We start from the raw sequence: 21,470 nt of genomic DNA on the forward strand, positions 1-21,470 counted from the left end.
TTCTAGATTCTGGGGGAGTGTTCAGCGTGCGATGGGTACTACTCTCAGTTTGAGTATTGCCTATCATCCGGAGACTGATGGTCAGTCAGAGCGCACTATCCGTACTTTGGAGGATATGCTTAGAGCGTGCGTCATGGATTTTGGTTCAGCCTGGCAGGATCATTTGCCGTTGATCGAGTTCGCGTACAACAACAGCTATCATACTAGTATTGGGATGACACCTTTTGAGGCGTTGTACGGGCAATGTTGTCGTACTCCACTATTCTGGGAAGAATTGAGGGAGAGACAGGCTGAGGGACCGGAGTTTATCCAGCAGGCGATAGACATTGTTGATCAGATCAAGAAACGGATTAAGACTGCACAGGATCTTCAGGCTAGCTATGATAATATCAAGCGTAGGCCTTTGCAGTTCGATGTCGGGGAGAAAGTGTTTCTGAGAGTGTCACCTTTCCGCAATATTCTCAGATTTGGCCTTAAGGGCAAGTTATCTCCCAGGTTTATCGGTCCGTTTGAGATCTTGGAGAGCATTGGCGATTTGGCTTATCGACTAGCTTTGCCACCACATCTATCTAGTATTCACGACGTGTTCCACGTATCTCTGTTGCGACGGTATGTGGCGGATGAATCTCATATTCTGCAGCGGTCTGAGGTTCAGGTGAACAAGGATTTGACTTATGTTGAGAAACCTATTCGTATCCTGGATTATAAGGATAAGGTTTTGTGGAACAAAGTCATTCCTTTGGTTTTAGTTCAGTGGCAGCGCCGAGGCACTGAGGAAGCTACTTGGGAGCTTGAGGACAGGATGCGTGAAGACCATCCTGAGTTGTTTTGATTTCATTCTTAAGTTGTATTCAGTTGCAAACTCTGTAACATTTGATTTTAATAAAGAATGTTTCTAATTTCTGTATTACGTTCGGTACTTAAGATCTGATTTCGAGGACGAAATATCTTAAGTGGGGGAGAATGTAGTACCCCGTACCCGAAATTGGTAATTAAGAGATTAATTATGTTAATTAAACCAATTTGGTATCGGACGGATCGAAAGCTCCGAAAGTGAGATCGGAAGCTCCGATGCAGGATCGGAAGTTCCGATCGATATTACGTCATGCATGACGTGTGGCAGGATCGGGAGCTCCGATCAGGACCGGAAGCTCCGATCGCCCTATCCGAAGTCAACAAGTGATATTTTGACACGTGGCAGATCAGGATCTTCGGAAGTTCCGATGGCAGGATCGGACGTTCCGATCGAGGTTCGGACGTTCCGATCGAGGTTCGGACGTTCCGATCGAGGATCGGAGGCTCCGATTGTTGTCTATAAATAGAGGGCCGAGGCTTCATTTCCAATTGCCAATTCCGAGTATTTACCTCTCCTTTCTAGTCTATTCGAGTTGTTCTAACCTTCCTAGGCTTGACCCGGCGGTCAGCGAGGCGTTCGGAAGTCATAGCAGAGTTGTGCCCAAGTTCTGGAGGCATCGACATCAAAGGGCTAACGACGGACGAAGGTATAGCTTTTTCTTCCTATAAATATTTAGGAGTATGCAATAGTTTATATAAGGCTTTTAGAGCGCTTTAATGATAGTAGTATCATTTGGAAGTGTAGAGCAGACTACAGGCGTGGACCTAGAGTTGGTAGAGCTTGCACTGATTTGAGGTACGAAAGTACTGTTCGAGATATCCTGACTGAGTATGCATGTATTATGTGACTGCATGATTTATATGCCATGATATTATGCCGCATTCATTTGCATCTTGCTGTATCTCTTTCGAGATGTCTGTTAGTAGGGTTGTACCCTATCCTGTTAGTGGATGGACTTCCATCGATTTGGGTCCGGCGTATCCACGGTTTTCTCGGTATGGGAGCCACCTCCGGAAGCGACGGAACAGCGTGCTACATACCAGGGCCCGGTCTGTCTCTGTTATCTGATCCTTGACCTCGAGTTTATAGGAAGTTCACTTTGCATGCATGTATACTCATACTCTCGTACTGAGCGTTTTATGCTCACGTCTCGTACTCTATATTTCTGGACACCCTATTTCATGGGGCAGGTTTGCGATTGGACGAGGCTGGTGGATCCAAGAGGGGCTAGGCAGTGGTTGGCCAGCTGGAGCTTCGTCTAGGTTTTATTTCTGTTGTTTTGGGTTGATACAGCTATTCGATTTGGTTGTATAATATTCGGATAAATTACAGATTCCTTTCCTTGGGATTGTATTTGTTTATGGTTTCCGCGAGTTTATTCTGATATCTATTTTATTAAGTTAATTGCATGCCTAAGTTCTGTTTAGTAGGTGTTCCGGGTAAGGGTCACTACACAACGCGGAAAAAGTGTTGTGGTATTTAAAAAAGACAACGCTTTAAAAGCGTTGTGGTATTCGGAAAAGACATCGCTTACAAAGCGTTGTGGTATTTAGAAAAGACAACGCTTTAAAAGCATTGTGGTATTCGGAAAATACAACGCTTAAAAAGCGTTGTGGTATTCGAAAAAGACAACGCTTAAAAAAGCGTTGTATTTTTTTAAATAAAAACAAAAAAAAAAAATAAATCACAACTTTTTAATATTATCAATCACTCAAAATTCAAAAATTTCTAAAATAAAATTTAATATTCAATCTTCCAATGTTATATATAATTCAAATATAAAAAATAATCGAATTCTAAATTAATGAACACTAGGAAAAAAATATGCATTAATCTTGAAAAACTTTGATTCCTCACTTCAGCACATGCTAGCATCCCGAGCTTTCATAAAAGCCGTAACAATCTCTTTTCCTTTAATTTGTATCTCCATACTGTAAATTATTAAAAATAAAAACAAACATAAAAAAATAAGAATAGATTAAAATGAAAAGTAAACTTAAAAAGATATTTATCAGTAAAAGAACATGAACTACGACATAAAATTATCATTAAGAAAAGTAATCTAATGTTATGCAATTCAGTAACCCCTTCGAATCCCTTGAAATGCTATTGCGTGCATTGTCTGGATGTCATATCGCTCACAGACCCTTGTTCCATTTTCAGTCCACCACATATCTGCCTCTTTCTATGTAAAGTATTTTCTACTATAGGAAACAACAAAACTGCTGAGTGGGGTGACCGAGGTAAACTAGTACAAATTATAAACAACCGTCTCTAAGCAAAACTGCATCTTTAAGTTTATACACATCACTTATACATGATTCAGATCATGAACACCATTCTAAGCAGAGAACTTAGAAAAGAAAAGAGTGCTCGTCATGACACAGTGAGAAGCATATAGTCACGCTTTCTCAGTCCACAACTTCAATATCTAAACCTTGTAGGATCCTAATAAGGCAAGTTAACAAAGAACACGAATTTGCCAGCTAACCAAAGATTGTTTCAAACAGACATAAACAAATATAATCTAAAGAACTATAGCTTGATAACCAAAAATTTCCATGCCAACAGTTAAATAAGTTTCAAAAAAAAAATCAGCAAAAATCAAGCAACAAAACGTGTACGAGACGACATAAGTCTGTATATTTACCTTATCTATTGTGGAAATATTCAATTTTTCGTAATTCTTCAGTGTCAAGAAATGAACGCTGCATTTGTTGCTTTTAGATAGAAGATTAAGCATGTGGAGTAATTGTTATTTTTGGAAACGTAGATTTAAGTAGCATTTCATGCAAGAAGGAAAAATGAACGTTACAGGGAATCATCTTATATGACACTTAAAAGCTCCATGACCACAACAAGAACATAAAATAACCGATTTAAAAAAAGTGGAATATAAACTAGCGCAAAAGCGTTTCAATCCAAAGTTATTACTTAAAGGCCAAATAACAAAATTATGAGTCCATGACAGTTAAAAGCCCAAATAACAAATCTAAACCAGCACACCATTTTAAAAAGGTATGAGTGAAAGCTTGCATGAAGAAAGAAGATTGAGCAAAAAGAGAGAGATTACCTTTCACCCCGATGGGCGGAGCACGAGTAGCATTTGCAACGAGGAAAGAAATTGCAATATCTTCACAATTTCTAATAAATTCATAATCATTGATTAAAAGCTGTCAGATTTGCAAAACGAGAAGCTGAAAAATGTTTTTAAATAAATATATGGTTTGATAAGTACTTGTTCTTGGTCACATATTCTCGAATGGAAGATGGCATCTCGTAAGTGTACATGCTGATATATTTATTATGTAAGAAGACAACCTTTGAGAGAATCATAATGTATGTACCAGTCCACCAAACAGACCACCATCCTTTGTAAATATAAGTGTCCTGATCACCTATCTGCGACAAAGAGAAAGACCAGTTGAAAGTGCTGCTCAAAACATGATATGAAGCAATTCTTCAGACATTTTACCCCAACATTGGAGTAGAGCAATTTATATATTAATTTGAGCTCAGGTGAAAAGGGCTTACACATATGCATTTTGATTCAAGAATTGTTAGCGTGCAGAAAAGCAAAAACATAATTTAAAATGGCCACGTGACACGGGTAGCATAAATGGAGACCTACTTGTATTGATGGTGAAAAAAGGAACATCATGTTCATGTCAAATTTAAAATAAAAATATTAAAATACCTTCACGACGATTATTGCAATAACCCCACATACAATCAAAAAAGAAATAGCATGATGCATTTATCAGTTGCCACCTGGAAAGCAAGTGAACTTTCAAAAAAGAGAAATCTAATGAAGTACGCACATGAGAAAAACTAAAACTAGACCACCATCTTTTAAAAAATTCCAATCAGCATCTCAAAGTAATTTCAATTTTCTTAGATTTGACTAAAAATTTTTGCACATATAGCAGCTACCCATAGACTCTCATGTGGACACAGGCCGATAGGCAGCTTCATTTTGTATAAAATTTTCCAAAGTGTTACCATATAACGTCGTATAAAAGTGACATGGTCAAAGGAAAAAAAGGGTTGATGATTCCAGCTATTGTACCTGCCTACCAATCTCCTTAACAAGCTGGGATGCCTTTTTGATAGAGAACTTGATGGTGTCTAGTTCATTGACAATGCGGTCCCTTTGTTCAGTCTGCAAATATTCAACAAGATAGATATGATTTGGCAATGAAATACTTGAGGACAATAAAATAGAGAAAGAACAAAACTTCACTCACTTGGCCCTTCAAAGTAGTAGCAGTTCGTGTTCCCACTTCGATTGTTTGATGAACAACCTAAATAATCATAGTGTTTAGAGGACTTTCAACCCATATTTAAGAATTCTCCATGTACTTTCATCTACCTATTTGGAGCATTCAATGGCTTGGTCAGTTTCATCCATTCTCTGTGTGCCATCATCGATAAGCTCCTGATTTGACATTTCTATACTAATTCATGAAAATGAAAGGTGAGATATCAGCAAGACACAAGGTGATTGAAAACCTTTTTTTTGCATACTATCATATGCAGATTACATTTCAATTGCATCACATTCATATCAAATTAAGTAATCACCACAATGTATTATATTATGTAGAATGACACTGTTAGCTGCCTCTCTGTATTCAGTAATAAGAGTACCAATTAAGGTTCAACGTTGAATCGAGAAGCAATGGAAGGCCCGAGACTAAGTGTTACTACCGTTCTCATTTACGAAGCATCAACTAAAGTTAAGATGAAGTATCTCAAGGACATGACACATAATATTTTAGGAAGAAGTGGTTAGATTCAACAAAAAATGAGCATGAAGTAAATAATAACGACAGCCAAACAATGTATTTAAAATTTCGAAAAGCCCAAATGCAGAGTAGGGGTGTTCATTCGGGCGGTTTGGACCGAACCGAACTGAAATTTCGGTTAAACCAAAATTTTTGTTCTCCGAAAAGCCAAACCGAAAACCAAACCGAATTGGGCGGTTCGGTTCGGTTTTTAACCGAAATTATTTCGGTTTTTCGTTTTTTTGGTTTTTTTTTTAAAAAGATTTTAAAATTTTTTTTCTCTCTAAAAATCGGTTTTTTGAAAAAAAAATTAAAATAAATTTTTTTTAAAAAAAAACTAAATATTTTTAGTTATTCGAATAATTTTTTGGAAAAAATTAATGGTTAAATCAAATATTTGTGATTTAATACTTCGAAAAATATATTTGAAATTAACTACACTTAGAACAAAAAAATTGCTAACGTTTTTTGTAGTAGCCCGCGCCCGAAATCAGTGATTAAGTATTAATCAATTGATTAATCCTACTAGTTAAGAGTAAACGTGATTAAGGGAACTCTTAATGGGTTAACTGAGTCCGGAATTGGATTTAGAATACTTGGAAATGGTTTGAGGGTCATCGAGTTCGGAGGCTCCGAAGTCAAGGTTCGGACAGTCCGAAGTCAAGGTTCGGAAGGTCCGAAGTCAGAGTTCGGACGATCCGAAGAGTGGTTCGGATGCTCCGAACGTTCTGCCGACAGTCGTCATGGATGACGTCATTATGCTGACGTAAGCAATGATGTAATATTGAGTTCGGATTATCCGAAGTCTAGTTCGGACGATCCGAACGTGTTCGGAGGCTCCAAAGTCAGTTCGGAGGGCCCGAACTCCGTCTATAAATAGGGGTGCCGAGCTCATTTTTGAGTGCACCGATCCCTCTCTTCTCTCTCGATTTCTTAGTCTTCTAACTCAGATCTAGGGAATTCTAGGCATCCCGTGGGGAATCCGGAAGTGGCATAGCGATCCAGGCGTCGTAGAGGAGTTGTGGCCTAGTTTTGAGGCACTCGACAACAAAGGGCTAACGACGGACGAAGATATAGCTTTTGCTTCCTATAAATATTTAGGAGTATGCTATAGCTTAGTTAAGGCTTTTAGAGCACTATAATGATAGTAGTATCATTTGGCAGTGTAGAGCAGACTATAGGCGTGGACCTAGAGTTGGTAGAGCTTGCACTGATTTGAGGTACGAAAGTACTGTTCGAGATATCCTGACTGAGTATGCATATATTATGTGACTGCATGATTTATATGTCATTGATTTATGCTGCATTCATTTGCATACTGAGCTATCTCCTTCAAGATGTCTGTTAGTAGGGTTTTTCCCTATCCTGTTAGTGGTTGGACTTCCATCGATTTGGGTCCGGCATATCCACTAGTATTATGGTATGGGAGCCACCTCCTAAAGCTACGGCATAGCGTGCAACATACCAGTGCCCGGTCTGTCTCTGTTATCTGATCCTTGACCTCGAGTTTATAGGGAGTTCACTTTGCATGAATGTATACTCATACTCTCGTACTGAGCATTTTATGTTCACGTCTCGTACTCTGTGTTTCTGGACACCCTATTCCATGGGGCAGGTTTGTGATTGGACGAGGCGGGTGGATCCAAGAGGGGCTAGGCAGTGGTTGGCCAGCTGGAGTTTCGTCTAGGTTTTATTTCTGTTGTTTTTGGATTGATACAGCTATTCGATTTGATTGTATAATATTTGGATAAATTACAGATTCCTTTCCTTGGGATTGTATTTATTTATGGTTTCCGCAAGTTTATTCTGATATCTGTTTTATTAAGTTAATTGCATGCCTAAGCTCTGTTTAGCAGGTGATCCGGGTAAGGGTCACTACATTTATGGTATCAGAGCATGCAAAAGTATTCTTGTGATTTAGTCTTATCATGAGGTATTTTTGTAGATGGCAAACTACGATGATGAGAGTAGCCACGGAAGTGGAGGCGGTCGTTGGGGCGATGCCGACCGAGAGCGTTTTCGAGAACGGCATCATCGTCATCATGACGACGAGCGTTTCACTGTGCGTCGATTCTTAGCTATGGGTCATAAGCCCTTAGTTGGAGGTGAGTCTCCGGAGGATGCGGAGAACTGGTTAGACCGCATGGAGACGACTTTTCAGACTTTCCACTGCACCGAGGAGCAGAAGATGGAGACCCTGGGTTATCTTCTGGATGGACGTGCGCGCAGGTGGTTGAGGTTTACTTCTACACCTTTTGTTGCGGCGAGAGGAGTGGCCACCTGGGCCGAGTTCCGCACAGCTTTTCAGAAGGTGTATTTTTCTCCTGCACTCACTCAGTCGAAGGCAGGTGAGCTACTGAGTCTGCGACAGGGAGCCATGTATATTGATGAGTATCAGTAGAAGTTCTTTGATCTGCTATCCTATTGCCCCGAGATTGTCGACAGCTCCGAGATGAAGTATAATCTGTTCCTTCAGGGCCTTAACCCTGAGATCCATGACCGTGTGGCGGTTGGCGACGACATGTCCTACGAGGGTTTGGTGAGCCGTTGTCACCAGGCGGAGGATAGCATTCGGCGGAATAGGTCTTTCTCTTAGTCGAGACCTGCTAGTTCTTTGGGTCCCCGTGCCCAATCTTTCAAGAAGTCTGGATCTACTTCTTCTTCCTCTGGCTCTGCTGGTGTTGTCCGTTTTGGTAAGAAGAACAAGTGTGATCACTGTGGGAAGAACCATCCATCCGACAAGTGTCGTAGAGCTTCTGGAGCTTGTTTCCGTTGTGGAGAGACTGGTCATATCCGGAGGGATTGTCCACTATCTGGGGGAGGAGGTTCTGATTCTGGTTCATGATCTGGTTCTCAGGCTACCGTTCAGCAGAGGACGCAGGGACAGCCTGCTGGGAGTTCTCATTTGAGGCCACGAGCTTCTGGCCAGGTGTTTTCCCTGAGACATGATCAGGCAGTGGAGGAGAATGAGAAAGTCATCGCAGATACATTTCTGCTTTATGGTATACCTTCTCTTGTACTTATTGACACTGGTGCATCTCATTCCTTCATTTCTGCATGTTTTGTTAAGAGGCATAAGTTACCATGCATTGAACTAGATGTAGTGATGTCTGTTTCTACTCCGACGGGCCAATCTGCTTTGGCTAAGAGTCTAGTGATGGGTTGCCCTTTAGAGTTCGAAGGGAACATTCTGTTAGCGAATCTCATGGTCCTGGTGATGGACGACTTTGATTGCATTTTGGGAATAGATATGTTGACTACCTATCGAGCTTCAGTGGACTGCCATCAGAGATTAGTATGCTTTCATCCGGAAGGGAGTGAGAGCTGGTTTTTCTATGGTGATGGAGCGCGACCCCTGATGCCTTTGGTATCAGCTTTGAGAGCCTGTCGAGCTCTAGAGTCTGGCGGGGAAGGCTACCTTATCTATGCAGTTGATTTGTCCGCTGAGAGCATTGAGATAGAGAGTATTCCTGTTGTAGATGAATTTCCAGATGTTTTTCCTGATGAGATTCCGGGTTTTCCTCCTGCTAGGGAAGTCGAGTTTGGCATAGAGTTGATGCCGGGTACTTCACCTATTTCTCGATCACCTTATCGTCTGGCTCCGTCAGAGATGCGTGAGTTGAAGAATCAGCTACAGGATCTTTTGGACAAGGGATGCATTCGTCCTAGTGCATCTCCTTGGGGAGCTCCTGTTCTTTTTGTAAAGAAGAAGGATGTGTCGATGCGGCTGTGCATTGACTATCGGCAGCCGAATCGAGTCACTGTGAAGAACAAGTATCCGTTGCCTCGTATTGATGACTTGTTTGATCAGCTGCAGGGCACTTCAGTTTACTCCAAGATTGACTTGAGATCTGGGTATCATCAGTTGAGAGTCCGTGATCAGGACGTAGCCAAGACTGGATTCCGTACTCGCTATGGGCATTACGAGTTCTTAGTGATGCCATTTGGTTTGACTAATGCGCCGGCTATGTTCATGGATCTGATGAACCGTGTCTTCAGGGAGTATTTGGACAAGTTTGTCGTGGTCTTCATTGACTACATCTTGGTGTATTCGCGTAATACGGAAGAGCATGTTTCTCACTTGCGGTTGGTACTGCAGACTCTTCGAGATGAGCAGTTATACGCCAAGCTGAGCAAGTGTGAGTTCTGGATGGATCGAGTACTGGTCTTTCTTGGCCATATCATATCCAGGGAGGGGATTTCTGTTGATCCAAGCAAGATTGAGGCGGTGCTTAATTGGTCGCATCCGACGAAGGTTGCTGAGATCCGTAGCTTTTTGGGTCTAGCAGGATATTATCATCGTTTCATTCTGAACTTCTCTCAGTTAGCTCGACCGTTAACGCAACTTACCCGCAAGGGTGTGGATTTCGAGTGGTCCTCCGAGTGTGAGGAGAATTTTTGTGAGCTTCGACGGCGGTTGACTTCTGCGCGAGTGTTGGCATTACCTTCAGGATCTGGAGGGTATGTGGTATACACTGATGCTTCTCTTCAGGGGTTAGGTTGTGTCCTGACTCAGAATGGCCATGTGATCGCATACGCTTCTAGACAGCTGAAGCTTCACGAGGACAACTACCCAGTCCATGATTTGGAGTTAGCAGCCATTGTGTTCGCTTTGAAGATCTGGCGTCATTATCTGTATGGCGAGAAATTTGAGATCTTCACCGACCATAAGAGTCTCAAGTATTTGTTCACTTAGGCAGAGTTGAACATGAGGCAGAGATGTTGGATGGACTTGCTTAAGGACTATGATTGCAAGATTAAGTACCATCCGGGAGTTGCTAATCTCACTGCTGATGCTTTGAGTCGCAAGGTGCGACTATCCGCACTTCAGACTTGTTCAATGTCTAGTGTGATCAGTGACTGTTGTACTTCAGGATATACTTTCAAGCATAAGAAAGGTATGCAGAGTATCCAGATGTTTGCGATATTATCTGAGCCAGATTTGTATTCGCGGATTCGCGATGCTCAGATGTCTGATTCAAGGACCCAACATTTAGCTCGTCTAGCTAACGAGGGTAGATCATCTGGATTTTATTATCAGTCAGATGGCTTTCTGTGTTTGTCTGGTAGGCTTGTGATTCCGCAGGATGAAGAGTTGCGAGAGGAGATTTTGTCTCAGGCGCATCGCACTAATTTGAGTATTCATCCTGGGAGCAACAAGATGTACAAGGATCTACGTACTCGTTTCTGGTGGAAGGGAATGAAACACAGTGTTTATCAGTTTGTTTTGAGATGTTTGGTGAGTCAACAGGTCAAGGCAGAGCACCGACGACCTGGAGGATTGCTTCACAGTCTGCCTATTCCTGAATGGAAATGGGAGTTTATCACAATGGACTTTGCGACCCATTTGCCGGTATCCCCGAGGAACTGTGATGCTATCTGGGTTGTGGTGGACCGACTCACCAAGTCAGTGCATTTCATTGCCTATAGCTGGGAGTACAATGTGGATCGTATGGCTCGGTTGTACATTCAGGAGATCGTTCGACTTCATGGAGTGCCTGTGAGCATTGTCAGCGATCGGGACCCCAGGTTTACTTCTAGATTCTGGGGGAGTGTTCAGCGTGCGATGGGTACTACTCTCAGTTTGAGTACTGCCTATCATCCAGAGACTGATGGTCATTCAGAGCGCACTATCCGTACTTTGGAGGATATGCTTAGAGCGTGCGTCATGGATTTTGGTTCAGCCTGGCAGGATCATTTGACATTGATCGAGTTCGCGTACAACAATAGCTATCATACTAGTATTGGGATGGCACCTTTTGAGACGTTGTACGGGCGACGTTGTCGTACTCCACTCTTTTGGGAAGAAATGGGGGAGAGACAGGCTAAGGGACCAGAGTTTATCCAATAGGCAATAGACATTGTTGATCAGATCAAGAAACGGATTAAGACTGCACAGGATCATCAGGCCAGCTATGCTAATACCAAGCGTAGGCCTTTGCAGTTCGATGTCGGGGAGAAAGTGTTTCTGAGAGTGTCACCTTTTTGCAAAATTCTTAGATTTGGCCTTAAGGGTAAGTTGTCTCCAAGATTTATCAGTCCGTTTGAGATCTTGGAGAGCATTGGCGACTTGGCTTATCGACTAGCTTTGCCACCGCATCTTTCCAGTATTCACGACGTGTTCCACGTATCTCTGTTGCGACGATATGTGGCGGATGAGTCCCATATTTTGCAGCGATCTGAGGTTCAGGTAAGCAAGGATTTGACTTATGTTGAGAAACCTATACGTATCCTGGATTATAAGAATAAGGTTTTGCGGAACAAAGTCATTCCTTTGGTTTTAGTTCAGTGGCAGCGCCTAGGCACTGAGGAAGCTACTTGGGAGCTTGAGTACAGGATGCATGAAGACCATCCTGAGTTGTTTTGATTTCATTCTTTAAGTTTTATTCAGTTGCAAACTCTGTAAACGTTTGATTTGAATAAAGAATGTTTCTGATTTCTGTATTACATTCAGTACTTAAGATCTATTTTCGAGGATGAAACATCTTAAGTGGGGGAGAATGTAGTAGCCCGTGCCCGAAATCAGTGATTAAGTATTAATCAATTCATTAATCCTATTAGTTAAGAGTAAACGTGATTAAGGGAACTCTTAATGGGTTAACGGAGTCCGGAATTGGATTCAGAATACTTGGAAATGGTTTGAGGCTCATCGAGTTCGGAGGCTCCAAAGTCAAGGTTCGGACGGTCCGAATTCAAGGTTCGGACGGTCCGAAGTCAGGGTTCAGACGATCCGAAGAGTGGTTCGGATGCTCCGAACGTGCTGCCGACAGTCGTCATGGATGACGTAATTATGCTGACATAAGCAATGACGTAATATTGAGTTCGGATGATCCGAAGTCCAGTTCGGACGATCCGAATGTGTTCGGAGGCTCCGAAGTCAGTTCGGAGGGCCCGAACTCCGTCTATAAATAGGGGGTGCCGAGCTCATTTTTGAGTGCACCGATCCCTCTCTTCTCTCTCGATTCCTTAGCCTTCTAACTCATATCTAGGGAATTCTAGGCGTCCCGTGGGGAATCTAGAAGTGGCATAGCGATCCAGGCGTCGTAGCGGAGCTAGGGCCTAGTTTTGAGGCACTCGACAGCAAAGGGCTAACGACGGACGAAGGTATAGCTTTTGCTTCCTATAAATATTTAGGAGTATGCTATAGCTTAGTTAAGGCTTTTAGAGCACTATAATGATAATTGTATCATTTGGCAGTGTAGAGCAGACTATAGGCGTGGACCTAGAGTTGGTAGAGCTTGTACTGATATGAGGTACGAAAGTACTGTTCGAGATATCCTGACTGAGTATGCATGTATTATGTGACTGCATGATTTATATGTCATTGATTTATGCTGCATTCATTTCATACTGAGCTATCTCCTTCGAGATGTCTGTTAGTAGAGTTTTTCCCTATCCTGTTAGTGGTTGGACTTCCATCGATTTGGGTCGGGCATATCCACTGGTATTATGGTATGGGAGCCACCTCATGAAGCGACGGCACAGCGTGCTACATAGCAAGGCCCGGTCTGTCTCTGTTATCTGATCCTTGACCTCGAGTTTATAGGGAGTTCACTTTGCATGCATGTATACTCATACTCTCGTACTGAGCGTTTTATGCTCAACGTCTCGTACTCTGTGTTTCTGGACACCCTATTCCATGGGGTAGGTTTGCGATTGGACGAGGCGGGTGGATCCAAGAGGGGCTAGGCAGTGGTTGGCCAGCTGGAGCTTCGTCTAGGTTTTATTTCTGTTGTTTTTGGGTTGATACAGCTATTCGATTTGGTTGTATAATATTTGGATAAATTACAGATTCCTTTCCTTGGGATTGTATTTATTTATGGTTTCCGCAAGTTTATTCTGATATCTATTTTATTTAATTAATTGCATGCCTAAGTTCTGTTTAGTAGGTGATCCGGGTAAGGGTCACTACATTTTTAATTTCAATAATAATAATTTATGAATTTATAAAAATAATGTAATATATAATGAAAATATGTGTATATATAATATAATAAAATAACTTCAATAATTTTTAATTATTTCTATTTCAAAAATCAATATTTTTTAAAATCACTAAATCAATACATTTTTTAAGTTGAATCCACAATTCAAGTATGTTTGAATAATTAGATAAGTAATTAAACCAATTATGTTTTTTTTAAAAAAGAACGAATGATGACTTTTGTTCTTTCAGTTTTTCAATAAAATTAATTTTATGGGCACAAAATATTGATGTACATATTAATTAATTGGTAAAAAAATTCAAATTAAAAAACAAAAGAAACCAAAAAAAAACAAAAAAAAAACGGTTTTTCGGTTCGGTTCGGTTAACCGCGAAAAAAAACCGAACCGAAAAACCAAAAATCCGAAAACCGAAAACCGAACCGAATTTTTCTTTCGGTTTTCGGATCGGGAGGTTATCCGAACCGTGAACACCCCTAGAGCAGAAGGAGGTATTGTCATGGGGCAAAAAAAAAGGAAAATAAGCAGGGCGGTAAGGTAAACTACATTATAGAAAGCCGACAGAGGCTATGGATTTAAAAGCTTGCCATATGGAATCGGCAAGTTATAAAATTGTGAGACACAAGATCAAAGCTAATCCAGGTTTTGAATTTAAAAAGTTTTCTAAAGATACAAATTTCTCCAAAGAAAGGAATAAGATATCCCAATATTGCAGTGTTTTGTAGACAAGTTAACAAGAATTTTATTTAATAAAAGAAAAACAAAGATGAATTTATTTTAACAGTCGTGTCTGTACACAAGTAAATCTATCTACAATAGTATAGCAGGCGCCATTAACCCCTTTTTCTTGTAACCACATACATATGTGAATTGGATCGGAGTGTCCTTCAATACACACATGCAGCTCCCCCAATTTCAGTTTCTTATTTGGCTAGACAAATTTCGGTTATATACCAGCTCACCTTGGCAAATGTAGTAGCCAAACCATCCATATCAGATAATGATCCAAGTCTTGATCCCTGTGAAATGTAAATAAAGTTCAATAAGTAGGCCAATCACTCCATGCAAATAACTGCCAGAACAAACTTATACATTAAAAGTTAAAACTCACTAAAACACATATTAACACAGAATATAGTTTCAATGCATACAAAAGCAATACATTGAGATGCTGAAAGGTTTGTAAGAGTCAAGAACCGAAGCCCATTATTGTATAATTAATGAGATGTATGTGAGATCAATAACAAGGATTGAATGAATGTTTCATATGGTCTATAATTCTAGCAGCATGGAGAAATCCTGGGATAGTGAACACGAAAAAGAATAAAAACTGATCATGGACAGAAGAAAGATGATAGAGCATGTGAAAACAAACAATAAAAAAGAAGGCAACCACTCGTAAAAGCAGAAGCCGACAGAGCCGTTAACCACTCATGAACAAGGCAGAACACATATCTAAGAAAATTTTAGGCTAACAAAAACGCAGATTTAAAAACAAAGAAACACCAGATTCACAGTAACCACCTATGGACAAAGGAAAACACATAAAAACATAAATACATTGTATATCATGTATACGAACAAAAAGGAAAGAAGAGAAAGTGAGAAACGGAAGATTAACGATAAGTACCTGTGGACACAAAATGAAAATCAGAAAAAAAATCGATGGAAATAAACCTGCACCGAGCTTTGCAATCCCAATCAGAATCCTATCACGCGAGACGACAAGCACCTATGGACACAAAAATTAAAATCAAATGAGAAGAAAAGGGAAAACAGATGTGTTAATCAAAATATGTAAACAGAAGAATATTGTAAGTGTGTAGTTAAAGAGAAGAACCAAAAAAGTCCATGGAAACGAACCTACACCAAAATTTGCATTCCAAAAGTGTAGGCGATCGGAAGATGGAAGAATGATACAAGAGAATACCATTGTATTTCTATTTGTTATTGATGAATCGAGGATCTCCCGAGTTATGGCTTAGGTCTCCTATTCAGATCTTGATATACGTCTGCACAACACGGGAAAAAAAAACCAGCAAGCAAGAAACGTTAAATAGCAGAAAACTAGGGGTTCACTTCCTCCACACACAGTAGAAATCCCATCCAAATAAGAACGATCGAAAGAGACACACACATAACCGCACAAAGTAGAGAAATGAAGTAGATACTCAAAGCAGTCAAAGCTACATACCGGGAGACTTCTGCTTCGTATTTCCTTCAATTCCTTGTCTCTTTTATCTATCTTCACCACTGAAAAAGTTGGGGAATAAGAAACCCGAGCATAGGAGGCGCTGGACATGTGGGATGGGCACAAATGCGAAATCCGAATGCCATGGAAGGCGGAGGCAGAGGAGGAGGGTTTGGAGACGCAGGTTGTGAGACCCCTGTCCCACATGGGAAAAATAAAAGGTTTAAAATGGGCTACAATGGACTTCTATAGTAACTTGGGTTAATCATTTTTGTAAAGCGATGACGAATACGAAATAGTTGCTATAGGAGCCCATTGTGTGCAGTTGCGCAGGCGCGGGCCTGGGCCCGGGACGTGACCAAATGGTATCAGAGACGATCACCAGCCAGCAGACCCCGGGAAATAAGTGCTATGCGGGACAAAGTTCTACGTGCATGAGAGCCACCTCTTGAACCTGCGGGGCAAAGTGCTACATGACGGGAGCCACCTCTTGAACCCGTAGGAGCCACCTCTAAATTTCCGGTGTTGGTGGATCGAGAGGTCAGGTCACGACGAGGACGTCGCGTTCTGAAGGAGGGGTGACTGTGAGACCCCTGTCCCACATGGGAAATATAAAAGGTTTAAAATGAGTTTAAAATGGGCTACAATGGACTTCTATAGTAACTTGGGTTAATCATTTTTGTAAAGCGAGGACGAATACGAAGTAGTTGCTATAGGGGCCCATTGTGTGCAGTCGCGCAGGCGTGGGCCTAGGCCCGGGACGTGACACAAGTAAAGCTCGAAGAAGCAGGAGACAGATTTTTGTTGAACGATGCAGAGAAATTAAAGGGGCTTAGGGTTCAATCGTTTTCTTTGAGATTCAAGTTGGGCGGAATACTCGAAACAGGTTTGATTGCGCAACCCCTGATTTCATTGGCGACGTATTGAAGGTAGAAGCGACGATTGCTGGGGATTTTTGTTCTGAGATATGCGGCTATAGAATTGAAAGAGTGAAAAATGAGAAATGGATCGGAGAAGAAAATCGAGGAGGAGTTTGGGGATTTTGGGGATCTGAGAAGCAAATAGTGTTATTTATTTTTATTATATTTTAAGTTTTATTTTAAATTTTAAATAAAAATAATAGTTCTTCTACAACACTTTTTTAAAAAGTGTTGTAGTATATAGGAAAATAACGGTAATAGACAACACTTTTAAAAGCATTGTCTTTGACCCAAAAAAAAAACGCTTATAGACAACACTTTTTAAAAAAAACGTTGTCTTTGATTAATAAAAAATATATAACAACAACGTTTTTCCCTAAAAGCGTTGTCGTTTTTAAAAAGACAACATTTTTCACTTAAAGTGTTGTCTTTTAAGTGTTGTGTTTGTGCATTTTTGTTGTAGTGAATCCATTGATTTTTCACCGCACCCGTCTCGCTAAGCGCTATCAAATGGATGATTGGTATCACACCCCTTTGGTCCAGCCCAAATGTCCTGTTAGGGAGATTGACGACCCTCCAATTTCGAGGACGAATCCTTTCGACCCCGGGAGAATTATGTATACATGAATTAAAAGATTCATCTTTATATTAAACTACCAGATGAGGATTAGTTTGTTTATTGTTTTGATATCTTTGGTGTTTCAGTAGAATTAGGACTCTAGTTAATATTTATTGGACTTAAGTTGTTATTCTTAGACATTTTTAATATTAATAAAGTTGAAAACGATAGTTTCTCTCAAACCCTAGCCTTCTTTGTATTTGGGTTTACATCAGATGGTAATTGAGTATAAGAGACTATCTCATCAGTTCGAGAAAGTTAAAATAGACAGAAAGTGCATACCAGATAAGTCATACTAGTTGGATTGTAAAGAGCCTAACAGGTCTGACAGTTTGGAAGCTCGAAAGTCTAATAATTACTAAGAACACAAATATGAGAACTGAAATCCAAGTCATACTTTCAGATAAACAAAGGTTGATGAACTTAGTCAACACTTGGAATAAGTATTTTGTTTCACTCAATAAACTTAATGGAATGTGTAGTGACTCGTCCCGGAATCACATATTAACAGAGACTTAAGCATGCAATTAAAACTTAAATAACACAATCAAAGAAAACTGTGGAAACTTAAAATAAATAATAACCCGGCATACAACCAGTAAATAACTGCAACCACAATATATGTACAACCAAATCGAAAACTCAAAACCAATCCTAACTATCTCTGTTGGCACCAATTGAGTCTTTAACTCTCTGGTCACCGACTACAAACTAGTTCCCTAGCCTGAGAAACTTGCAACTGCCCCGTCGAATGGAGTGTCCAAAAAATACATGGACGCGAGCTAACAACGTTCATTACAGATGTATGAGTATAAACATGCTATGAATTCATAATGCAAGTGAAAGGTACCGGGAACCTATCAAATATCACTGCTCAGTCAAAGGCGCCATGGTATGTAGTACGCTAGTCCGTCGCATCAGGAGGCACTCCCATACCATAAACCGTGGACATAACCAGATCCAAAACCATGACATACATCCACAAAATATAATGGGGCTGAGCGACCACTCTACAGGTTATAACAATGGTAAAAGGCTCAACGTGATAATTCATACAACATAATATCCGTGACATAATCAATGCACATAAAATAATTCCATATAAATCATACAAACATAGGACATACATACTCAACTAGGATATCTCAGATAGTACGTCTGTACCTCAAATCATGCAACTCAAGCAACCTAGCCACCCGAGTACTCGAATCCAAGACTGTAAGTATATAATCACTATATCACTTATAGATTACTAAAAGCCTTAACTAGAATAATAGTAACTTGCAGAGGCTAGTTAGAGTCTAGTAATATACCTGCATCCATCGTTATTCCTTTGATGACGATGACCTCAAAACCTAGGCACAACTGTGCTACGATCCCAGTACCGCCTCGCTATCGCTCGACCTCCGAAATGACGCTTAAAATGGCCTAAAAGCCCACTTGAACCACCTAGGGATGAGAGAGTGGGAAGAGGAAATGAGCAATTGAAATGAGGTCTCGACACCCATATTTATAAACCACATTCGGAAATATCGAACTCGCGATCAGAACTTTCTAACGTACTTTTGAGCTTTCGATCGTGCTTCCGAACTCTCTCCACCGAATAACTGTCCTATGATTGGACAACATGGCTTCCGAAAACGTTTGAAACTTTCGAACTAGGGGATCGGAACCACCGATCTCTACCCTGTCCAATCACAACTTAGAAAGCCCAACATTCGGATCTTCCGAACTCAGGATACGAGCTTCCGAACTCCAATTCTTGCTTCCAAAGGGATCGGAACTTCCGACCTACACCTTGTTCAAGTTCGGATCTTCTGAATTACTCAAATACTTGAAACCCTCCAGACCATTTCCGAACGTCCTGAATCAGATTTTCTACTTATTAATCTCATCAGAGAATTCCTTAATCTTTTTTTACCTTTTTAAACATGATTATACAATTAATTGTTTATTTCTGGAATCGGGTTACTACATTCTCCCCATATTTAGATATTTCGTCCTTTAAATCAGGTCTTAGTCAACCCTGAGAATGTACCCTCAACAAGATTCCCAAACTACTGATCAATTTTTGTTCTATACCATAAGAAAATTTAAATTCTAAAACCCAAAATATCCTGTCGAATATATACGATATGATCTATTACTAAACTAAAAAATTCCTACACGTTCGAACTTTAACTTTGGATAATGCCATTTCCAAGAAATTGTACCATAACTGGCACTGAGATGTTTCTTGTCGCACACATCTTCTGGCTAAATATTTTTGATATCCTCAGTTAACTGCTTAACTAATACTAGCGAACAAGTTATCATACAAATCCCATATCCATCTATCAGATGTGAAAACCCATCCACAGTAGTAGAATTTGTCTTACTCTTGTTCTAACCACTGAATACGGTATAAATTCCATTATACTAGTGCATCCTAAAGCTGATTCTATACTTGAGCACTTTCCATGGTTCAATTTATGAGTATCACTAATCAAGTCATCAAAACTCAATCATCAAACGGAAATTCAAATGACAGTCTAATTACCCAATACCTGAGCAGAACACAAGACTGGAGTCATTCCTGAATTCCAATAAATAAAACGGAAATTTTTGTTGAACCACTATGCAGTATCTTAAAATCCTCAAGAATCTCGCAAAATATTCTTGAAACCACTAAGTGATTTCTTGAACTCTTGGCCGATCTCGACGCATTGGCAGTTGATCTCAATATCTTATATCATACTAAGAAGAGATTCCTCTGATATCTAACTTATACCCCGATAATCGATGGTGGTGGTGCCTACTAAACTGAACCAAAATAATTCAGTTCTTGAATCAATATGGCTTGTAATACCGTCAAATAACACCAATAACAGATAGTAAGAGTAGTCCTCATAACTACTCACCAACCACAGTTCATACTGAAGGAACAATATTGGTTTGTAGATCTTAGTTACTAAAACTTAGTCACATAACACCCTTGCGGAATTGCAATAATCCATTGCTACTAGTCACTTCATCAAATATGGAAATGCGCAGCTTCCGCAATAATCCTTCAGGTAATTGATGTTCAACTATCACCTCCTATATCAAGCAAAAGAATAAGATACAATTCCATTGTATCATCTTCCTGATCTGCCACTGATATTGATATCTCCAGTGTAAGTCCACAATTGACAACTGTAAAAAATCTTTCCTATTAGCTAACTGTACCAAAACTCTTATCCAGAGTCATACCCCTATATAAACTATTCCCCAGAAATATAACCAAGTTACTCCTAATACTGTAGGTTAAATCCTTATACCCAAAAAGATATCATCATTGCGAAAATGGCAAAGTCTCAGCCAAATCACCCATGCTATGACAACGTCGTTGTCCACAATCTCACATGTCTTTTCAGACAAAAACATTTAGGTCCATACCTTGAATATACATTCTATAAAACGGTTGGATATTCATGATGGTTAGTACAACCGTTGGTACTAATAGTCCGAATCAAATGGTTACAACTCAAGATAGTAGTCTCAGTATTCAAAGCAAGAATACAGTTATTGTCTTACTGGCAAAAGTAAGTCTTATCAAATACTGACTCAATCGTATAGATGAACACCAATGGAAAACATCCTATATTGCGAAGTCCTCAATCGAATCGACTCTGTCGAAACAATCACGTCAATGGTCTAGCGCGCCATACACGCCCAAAAAGTTAGCAACAATAATCCTGCCAGACCCGAAAAGTATAGGTCTTAGCTATTGTCAGCTCCCTACATCCGATCAATAATTATATCCTGCTAGAAGCCATTGAAAACAATTACATTTGTTCTTATAACACCAGAGCTCTAAATCGCCTGAAAATACTGCGAAACATACTCCCATCATAGAGTAGATCATCACCTGAGTAGACTAATAAACCCTACATAGCTAGTCAAAAAAGACCCAGCCTACTCATTAGCGTACTGATTATAATTACTGCCAAACAACGGAAACCACTGAAATTCGCAAGGTCTCACACCAAACAGACTGCAGCTCTTAAGTATCAAATCTGATTGTACAAAATTTCCCACGACCAAACATATAATCTCTTATCCGTAACAAAGATGTACAAATTCTGCCAATCATACGAATCTCTTAAATCTATATGGGTGTAAACACTCTAAT

The sequence above is a fragment of the Henckelia pumila genome, chromosome 1, assembly GCF_033568475.1.
Source record: "Henckelia pumila isolate YLH828 chromosome 1, ASM3356847v2, whole genome shotgun sequence".
NCBI classification, from domain to species: domain Eukaryota; kingdom Viridiplantae; phylum Streptophyta; class Magnoliopsida; order Lamiales; family Gesneriaceae; genus Henckelia; species Henckelia pumila.